Here is an 8,639-nt window from a genome sequence, read left to right as displayed (position 1 = left end):
AGTATATTTGGGAAATCCCTCAAGGTTTCGAGGATAATCGTAACAATTGGTGTCAGAAGTGGGATTGTTAAATAAATCCCGAAGGATAAACTACTGAAAATGGCGAAAATTCAGGACTTAAAGATTGAGGAACTGAAACAGGAGTTGGAAAAGCGTAATTTGGCCACCTCCGGAAGAAAAGTGGAATTATTATCCCGTTTGCGGGAGGCTATGGAAGCTGAAGGCATCGACGTGGACAAATACGACTTCCAGGGTAAATACGACGATGCATCCGCAAAGGACGAACAGAAGGATGAGGCTGCTTGTTCGTCGAAGGATGTGCAGCAGACATCCGGGAAGGTTGAAGAACAGCAAAAGTCTCCAAGTTCATCAACAGCTATGGACTTGAACACGTTATTGGCTGCCATGTCACAGATGTCATCACAGCTGTCGTCACAGATGCAAGCACAGGATACACGCATGTCACAGATGTCATCTCAGATGCAAACACAGTTGTCAGATATTTCGTTGCAGCTACAGGCACAGAAGACACACGTATCACAGTTGCTGGAAGTCCAGGATGCAAAGATTACACAACTGCACGAGAATTTGGCTAGAGATAACGAACAAATCAAGGATAGACAGGATAAAGTCGAGGCTAAGGTAGAAGAGTTGGAAGGTCGCCTCCGAGATATGCAGTTGAATCGTCCACCTTCTTCGACCAGCGCGCCCAAGGTAAAGACTCCATCCTTTGACGGCACGATTCCTTTCCAAGTCTTTAAGCTCCAGTTTGAGAAGACAGCTACAGCAAATCACTGGAGCATGGACGATAAATCCGCTGCTCTGTTCGTGGCATTAAAAGGACCTGCAGCGGAAATATTGCAGACTATTCCCGACTGTGAAAGGAACAGTTACGATGCCTTAATGGGTGCAGTGGAAAGACGTTATGGTAGCGAGTACAGGAGGCAGATTTACCAGATGGAGCTGGAGAATCGCTGCCAGAAATCCAACGAGACTCTACAGGAATTCGCCTCCGAGGTTGAAAGGTTGGCTCATTTGGCAATTGGAGATGCATCTGGCGAGCACCTCGAAAGAGTAAAAATCCAGAGGTTCATCAACGGAATGCGGGACGTGTATACCAAGCGAGAGACGTACGCGAATCCCAAGCCAACATTTGCTGAAACTGTCTCGTATGCTCAGACGCGTGAAACGGCGGCGCTCCTAAGTAGACCAGCCTACAAAGCACATCGCGTGGAAGTGGAAACACCGGACGAGACAAATGAAATGCTGAAGAAGATTATCCAACTGCTGGGCGAGAAAAAGCATGGCTCTGGCAAATGTTTTAAATGTGGAAAGCCAGGCCACTTCGCCCGCGATTGCAGCGCAAGTCCCAATGGTCTCAACAATTCAGCAGGACGCAAACGCAGGGCTGAAGGAGACGAAGCCAACTCCAATCAGTCGTTAAACTGAAACGAGCCAGCAGGAAGGGCCGCGTGCTGGCTCCAGAAGTTGAAGGGCCCATAATCTCCGTCTCACAAATTGGCCGGAATGCGAGCAACCTCACTATTGTTGGATGTGTGAATGGGCAGGAGAGAGTACTGACAGTGGATACTGGAGCGACACATTCCATTATTCGACCGGATTTGGCCACTTTTTATGTGAAGCCACTACCTGGAGCAAAGCTGCAGACTGCAATTGGTGAATGCACCCAAGTATTAGGAGAAGTACCATGCGAGGTAATAATCGACGATTGGGCCTCGTACACTAAGTTTATAGTGGCAGACATTGTGGATGAAGTCATCATCGGCGTGGATTTCTTACTTGGCCAAGGCATGAAGATTGACCTCCAGAGAATGATCCTGACAGATCGTCACAGGAAAGTGCCACTTAGGGTTGGTTACGACAGCCAGTGCTGCAGCAGACGGTTAGTCTTAGAGGAAGTGTCGAAGATTCCAACAGAAACGGAAGCGGTTAGTTGGGCGGAGGTTGGCAGTGATGGAGACGAAGTGGTTTCGTCAGGAGAAGGAAGCGGTTCACCGATACAGGAAAAGCGTGACGGTTCCGCTAGCTCAGTGAAGAAAAGGTCGCAACAAGGTAGTGGTCATGGCGAGCCAGGCAGTGTATCCGGCAGGAGGAAGGCCACTGAACCACGTTGCAATGGTGATACGCCGGTGGCCGGAAATGGAAGCGGCTGTGGTAGCAGTAGGCGCGCTTTGAAGTGTCCTGAAAAAGGTGGTCGGCAAAAGCGGGCAGTTAAGCCGGATGCCAAGGGTGAGATTATACATGTCCGGTCAATGAAGTTAGCATCGGCGGAAGAGCGAGATACGAAACGACGGCGGAAGCTTCAGCGTAAGGATCCGGATGTAGCAAGATGTGCTAAAGGCAGTGCAGCACGAAGGCGGGAGTCTGGGTGTCATGGACAGAGGATGCGGCATAGATCTGGCGAAAAGGGTGCCCACGAGAAGGGACATGGTCTGGTCACCACCAGTGACCGGCAGAAGCACGACCATGTGAGATGGTGCACTCCCGGAGATAAGCCGGAAGCAATGTCCAGTAACGCATTGCGGTTGTACATGTCACAGAAGAAGAAAAGCTTCACCTTTAAGCAAAGACGTGACTGGAAAGATCCGTTTAAGATTGACAACCGGCTGAGGGATGCAGTGCATCGGATCCAGACAATGGGGAGACCGAGGACCAAGATGAAAGTGGCCCACTTGGAAAGACTTGCAGCGGTTGGAGCAGCAAGTGTGTCTGATCGGGACGATCAGACTTAGGTGGAGGGCAGTGTGGCGAATACTGCGGCAACACAAAGCGAACAACGAGAAATAGGCAGAATGTTCGAGGAATGACGTAGAATGTTCCACAAAGAGAAACGTCAAGTTGGATGAACACTGCGAACAGCGAGAAAAAGAGAATGAGCGATAAACTTCAGAACGTTCTAGAGTTGCCATAAGTGTGAGCGCAGGTATATAAGAGCCACGACACAGCGGAGTTGAGTTAGTTACGAAGTTACAAGTCAGCAAGCTACAAGTAAAGTTAGCGGAGAATCGAGTTGCGAATAAGCAAGCTATAAGTTTAATTGTGTTAACAAGTAGTAAAGCGTTGTTATTGCTTTAACAAGTATTGTAAAGTGTTTTTACTGTATTAGCAAGTATTGTAAATTGTTTGTTGTACAATAAAGTTAATTGTACTACAATTCGGTCATCGTTAGCCTTTATTTAACAATCCAGCGATACGAGCCCGAGTATATTTGGGAAATCCCTCAAGGTTTCGAGGATAATCGTAACAATATATTGCTCATTTGAAAAGCCGGTTCCTAAACCATAAATCAGTTTTAAATAATTTTATAGCGTTTTCTTTTCTCGAAATAATGTTGCATTTATTCTGCCCTGCGCAAGGGCTGTCAAGCTTTCGTGTTCCTTTCTCAGTATCTTCACATGCATATTGCGTTCTCTTTCTTTAAAATGTTCCACCCTCCTAATTTTGCCATATAAAAAGGTGACATTTTTTTTCGAGAAAAGAAAACGCCATTAGTGTTTTGTTTCCAAAGTATGATTTTAACGAAAAAAAAACTGAAGAATTGTTTGCTTTCTATGAAAAAGTAATCGACTGCTCGAAACAAAACTTTCTTCTGGAGGTAAAAATGTGGAAAAACGAGTTTCACACGAACATGCTCTCGAAGCATTACAAGTAGCTAATACAACGTCTTTTGAGAATTTTTTTAAGATCTTACGTATATTGGCACTTTTGCCCGTTTCAATAGCCACACCTGAACGAAGCTTTTCATGCCTGAAAAGAATTAAAACCTACTTGAGAAGTACAACATGTCAAGAAAGGCTCAACAGTCTAGCATCTATGAATATTCACAATTTTTCAGTTGACGAAGTTCTAGAAGAATTTTTCAAAAAACCACGAAAAATTTGAAAATTCTTCGTTTCATTGATTTATAAGTAAAAAGAAAAATTTAATGTGTTTAAAATTATCAAAATGTTTTATAAATAAAGCGAAAAATTGAATATATGATTTTAAAAATTCGTGTTTGAAACTTTATTACGCATACTTTCTTCTAAAGGGCCTTTTTCTAGACAAATATTAGTGAAATATTATTGTCATTTTATAAAAGGTAGAAAAAGGACTTTAGAAATATGTCAAATCAATGCCTTTGTAAATTTTCTACAAAATTCATAAAATTTAGTACCTGGGGCCAAAAAAGGTGCGAAGGAGGTAGGCGTCTCAGTGAGAAACTCTTATAATTATCTTCCGAATTAGAGAATTTTGATGTCAACGAGCATGTACCCTACTCCAAATTTCATCAAAGTATCACCTCCGAATTTTATTAAAACCGCATAACATTTACAATTTCCGTGGCAGTGCGTAGACCGTTACTATTTTCCACATATGAACATACATATGTATCTTCATTACTAAGTGCGAATGAGAAAATATGCGAAATTGCAGCGAATTTGTAGTAGAATTTATTACTTTTGGGCGCAGCTTGTTTGGGGTCGTCCCACAGTGCGGTGTGAGCGTTGAAGGAAAGAATTTTTTTTTTTGCAGTGAAATCGGTTTGCTATTGTTTGAGACCTTGCTAGATAACCAAGTAAGTCGGGAAGTATGCGCACACATCAATTATGATGAAATTGAGTTTCTTGATGTGATCGGGTTCCCTACGAATAAAGGAAATAAAGCACAGATCATGGTTAAAGATACCACATCTCATGGAATCTTGTCCAGCAAAAACATTGTTCATAGGAGGTATAGTCCATTAAAATCAGGTATAAAGTGACTATGAACCCACACGACGGCCGATAGAGGCGAAAGCCGGAAATCTCCGAAATGAACCAAATTCTCCAATTCACTGTCTTCGAAATATCAAAAAAGGATGAATGTATTGCTATTGTCTTTACAAAATTGTCTTGTGTAAACCCCAAGTAAGGCCAGCGCAAGATGAGTGCTAGGAATACTAACAGCCTGAAATATGCAAAGTTTCGAATTTCTGGCAGGCTGTTTCGAACATTAGTGCTGATGCAATTAATATGGACTTAATGAAATCGATAACAACTCCCCTAATATTAAATAATATGCAAAAATTTACTTAAAGATGGTCAATATAGTCTTTAGCTGAAAGAAAATTTGAATTTATTGACTTTTAGTGAAGAGTGCATATGCGCATAAAAATAATGCCCCAAACAGCATTTATATAGAGACCACGGTTAAGACGGAGACCGCAAAACGAAAATCGAACTTATGCCGAATTTCCACTAGACATTAAAATTACCAAAAATTGGAGGCATTTAAAAAATTTCATGTGGAAACTGAAGTTAATGACTATTTTTTTAATGGAATGACACGAATATTGTTTAATGCCCAACTTTGTCATTACAATTTTTCCCATTTAATGCCAAGTGGAAATTAAATTTAATTTAAATATTCTGTAAAAAATTTTAGAATTTTTTCCAACTCTCCATCCTACCCTCTACTAAGCTTGGCGATATTTATTATTCAATTCCTGAACACTTTTGTTGGGGGTGGTTATTACAGAAAAGAACCACATACATACATATGTATGTAAGTATGTGTTTTCGTTCATTTTCCAGATTGGTCCAGATTCAGTGTGTGGATACATATGTATGTACATCCAAATAACCACAACATGTGGGCGACCTTTTTTTCTCCTCCATAGGCACACGAGAGTTCGATATCACATTCGACTCTGCATACATGTGCACATACATACATACATACATGCAATATGCGTCTCCAAACAAATATCGTTAAACAAATAACGTCTGACGGCATGTTTGTTTGCGCATTGCCGGTTGCACAAACGAACACACCAACAGCAGCGCAGCACAGCACAAGCGAATTCGCCGGTTGTATTGCAACGACGAGTAGTCATTTTGTTTGTTCGTTTCACAGGCGTGCAGAATGAATTACATGTACGCTTGCTCGCATACGCAAAGTTTAGAAAAAAAAGCACAAATCTCCAAATGTGTCTAGTTGTAAAAAAAAATTCCCGCCAACGCACTGCTTAGAGAATACGTACATTCAATACGCTAGTAGGTTAGGTTTATTGGTGCAATGCGAATAAATGGCTGAAAACAAGCTGTTAATTTGGAAATAAGAAATTAAAAATTAAATAAGTGCTATTTAAGTGTTAACTTAAAGAGTTTACTTTGTACCGAATTAGTGTTGAAATAACTAAATACATAAACAAATTTCCTCCTCCTCCTTCAATAAAAAAAACAGGGAAGCTGCGGTTTTTGTTGAATTTAAATCCGCCATTGACGGAAATCGCCTCCATTAATAAAGAAGTGGCGCGCCGGCATTAGGCAAATGGCGTCGGTGCATGGCATGGCCAGTCGCGAAAATCATTGCTATGCTGCCATACAATAGACCCCATAAGCGGAACTATTCGATTCGACATTTTGTTTTGTGCCCGTCATTTTGCTTATAACACAAAATTCGACTAGGCACACAGCGCCAAGCAGCAAGCAGTTATGTCTAAAGTCAAAGAAACCAGACAACGAAGGCGCACATACACAGCTACATATAAATTGTACGAGTATGCGAAATTTAGATTTTATGGCAACAAATATTACTGGTGTGAAATATGTACACAGCGCGTTAAGCAATAACATTTTCGCAAGCTTAAGTAGAAAATTGCCAACACATTTTTATTAATTTACTTGCTTTGCTTGTCTGCCATACTGCTTAGCTATGGATATAGTACCTATAACCTAAACTCTCCCAGTAGTGTAGTGTAGAGACAAAATTTAAATTTACTACGTTTTTATAGAGTATTGTGGGGAGCTTATTGGAGGGTTAACCAGTTAATTGCCAGTAGCATGCTAGTGAATGTGTTTGTTTGCCAAAAATGGGTGGAGTGTAAGGCATAACAATAAAATGAACCTATAATTATTATTTTACCAACCAATGTGCACAGCGCGGTTAAGAATGAACCAAAAGCACGAATTTATATTGTGGGCGTTTAACACTTTTTCACAATCGAATTAACAGGCACACAGCAAAAAGTGTATGATTAATCAGCCCGACAACGACTATGCTAAAGGCATATTGCGAATAAACTATAAACTATAATAGTAGGGGAAAAAATAAAAGAAAAAATCTTCAAAAGAACAAATGGCTGAGAATGCTGAGTGCACAATCAATGGGGATGTATGTAGAGCGCGTGGTATTATAAACAAATTGTACTTGCCTATGTTAATGCATACAAACAAAAATATGTATGTATTTATGTATATACATATAAACATTTAATCGACAGCAAATGTGCGGATGATCGCGTTTAGTCCCTTGGTCAATGCACTATAATCAAAATTACATACATACATAGATGCATATGTACATACAACACATGTACATATTTACAAGTGAACAGGAAGGAATAGTTAGTGAGAGCACGGATATTTAAAAAAAAAATCGTTACGTGTCGTTTGCTGTCGAACATCATGAAAAATTAAAAAAAAAATCTGAAGCAAGACTTTGAGGGCCGTTTACATACGACTTTTGCTTTAGAATTCCGCTTTGACAGAAAAGTTCAATACATGATTTTATATGAGTCTTGCTAAATAGAAAGCAAGGAAAGCAAATCGAAGCAATATCATGGGCAACTCTCCAATTTTGCGTGCTTTGCCAATCAGCTGTTTAGCGAGGAAAGTCCTTTGTCGATGGCGACAGGATTTTTTTGAACGCGGCAGCGACATCATTAATTTTTATGAGTTGGACCTACAAGAAGAAGAAAAACCTTATCTGTCGTTGGAAAAATAGAAATAGATCTGGCGTGGAGAAATAATTCGACAGTTGTGGTCCGTAGCTCGTCGTTTTCATTGTGTTCGGGCTATTAGCCTTGGATGGGGTCGAGGACAATGCCGTCACAGAAATGAAGTATCTGGGTATTATACTGGACTCCAAACTTCTGTGGAGGACTCATGTGTTAAGGCGGCCACCTCCAAAGTAAAGATTCAGGATAAAAAGTTGAAATTTTGATAAAAATTTGGTTGAATTTTACTAAATTGTGTATAAAGTGTTAAACGGTTATTTATATGGTTATGGTTAAAGCGTTCACAATATTTTAATAAAAATAACAAAAAAAATGATATATCCCAAAGCCGTTTGCATAAAATACATACAGAAATGCAAATGAAATAATGAAACTGAATGATAAACTTTATTATGCGCTTTAAAGATTTTCTACAAACGGTTATTCGCCTTCGATTTAACATCACCAGGTTAATTCATTTCCTACAGCAAAGGGCAAATACGCTGACCAACAAACTGGCTTAATCACCCTATTCGAAATGCTAGCCGCCTCGTGCGTTTGCTGGTCACTTGCCATGCGACTTGACCAACGAGCGACACTTGTTCCACATTTCTGTTGGGTTATTTGTGGTTGGCACGCGGCCAACTTTTACTAAATACATCCAACATTCACTTGTTTCTAAGAGTACCTTAACTGGGCGCAAAGCAGCGATGCAGCAGTGATTATTGTTGCTGCTGTTGTTCCTGTTGCTATGTTGCTGACGCAGCGTTGTTCGCAGTCAAATCGAAAATCGTTGGGAATGACCAAAGCAAAGTTGCAACAACAAGCATTCAATTTTAGATACACACACACAAGTCTGTAGAAACGAGACAAATGA

The sequence above is a fragment of the Rhagoletis pomonella genome, unplaced genomic scaffold, assembly GCF_013731165.1.
Source record: "Rhagoletis pomonella isolate Grant_MI unplaced genomic scaffold, Rhpom_1.0 Rhpom_scaffold_00006, whole genome shotgun sequence".
Classification (NCBI taxonomy): Eukaryota; Metazoa; Arthropoda; class Insecta; order Diptera; family Tephritidae; genus Rhagoletis; species Rhagoletis pomonella.
This window is presented reverse-complemented; position numbering follows the sequence as displayed.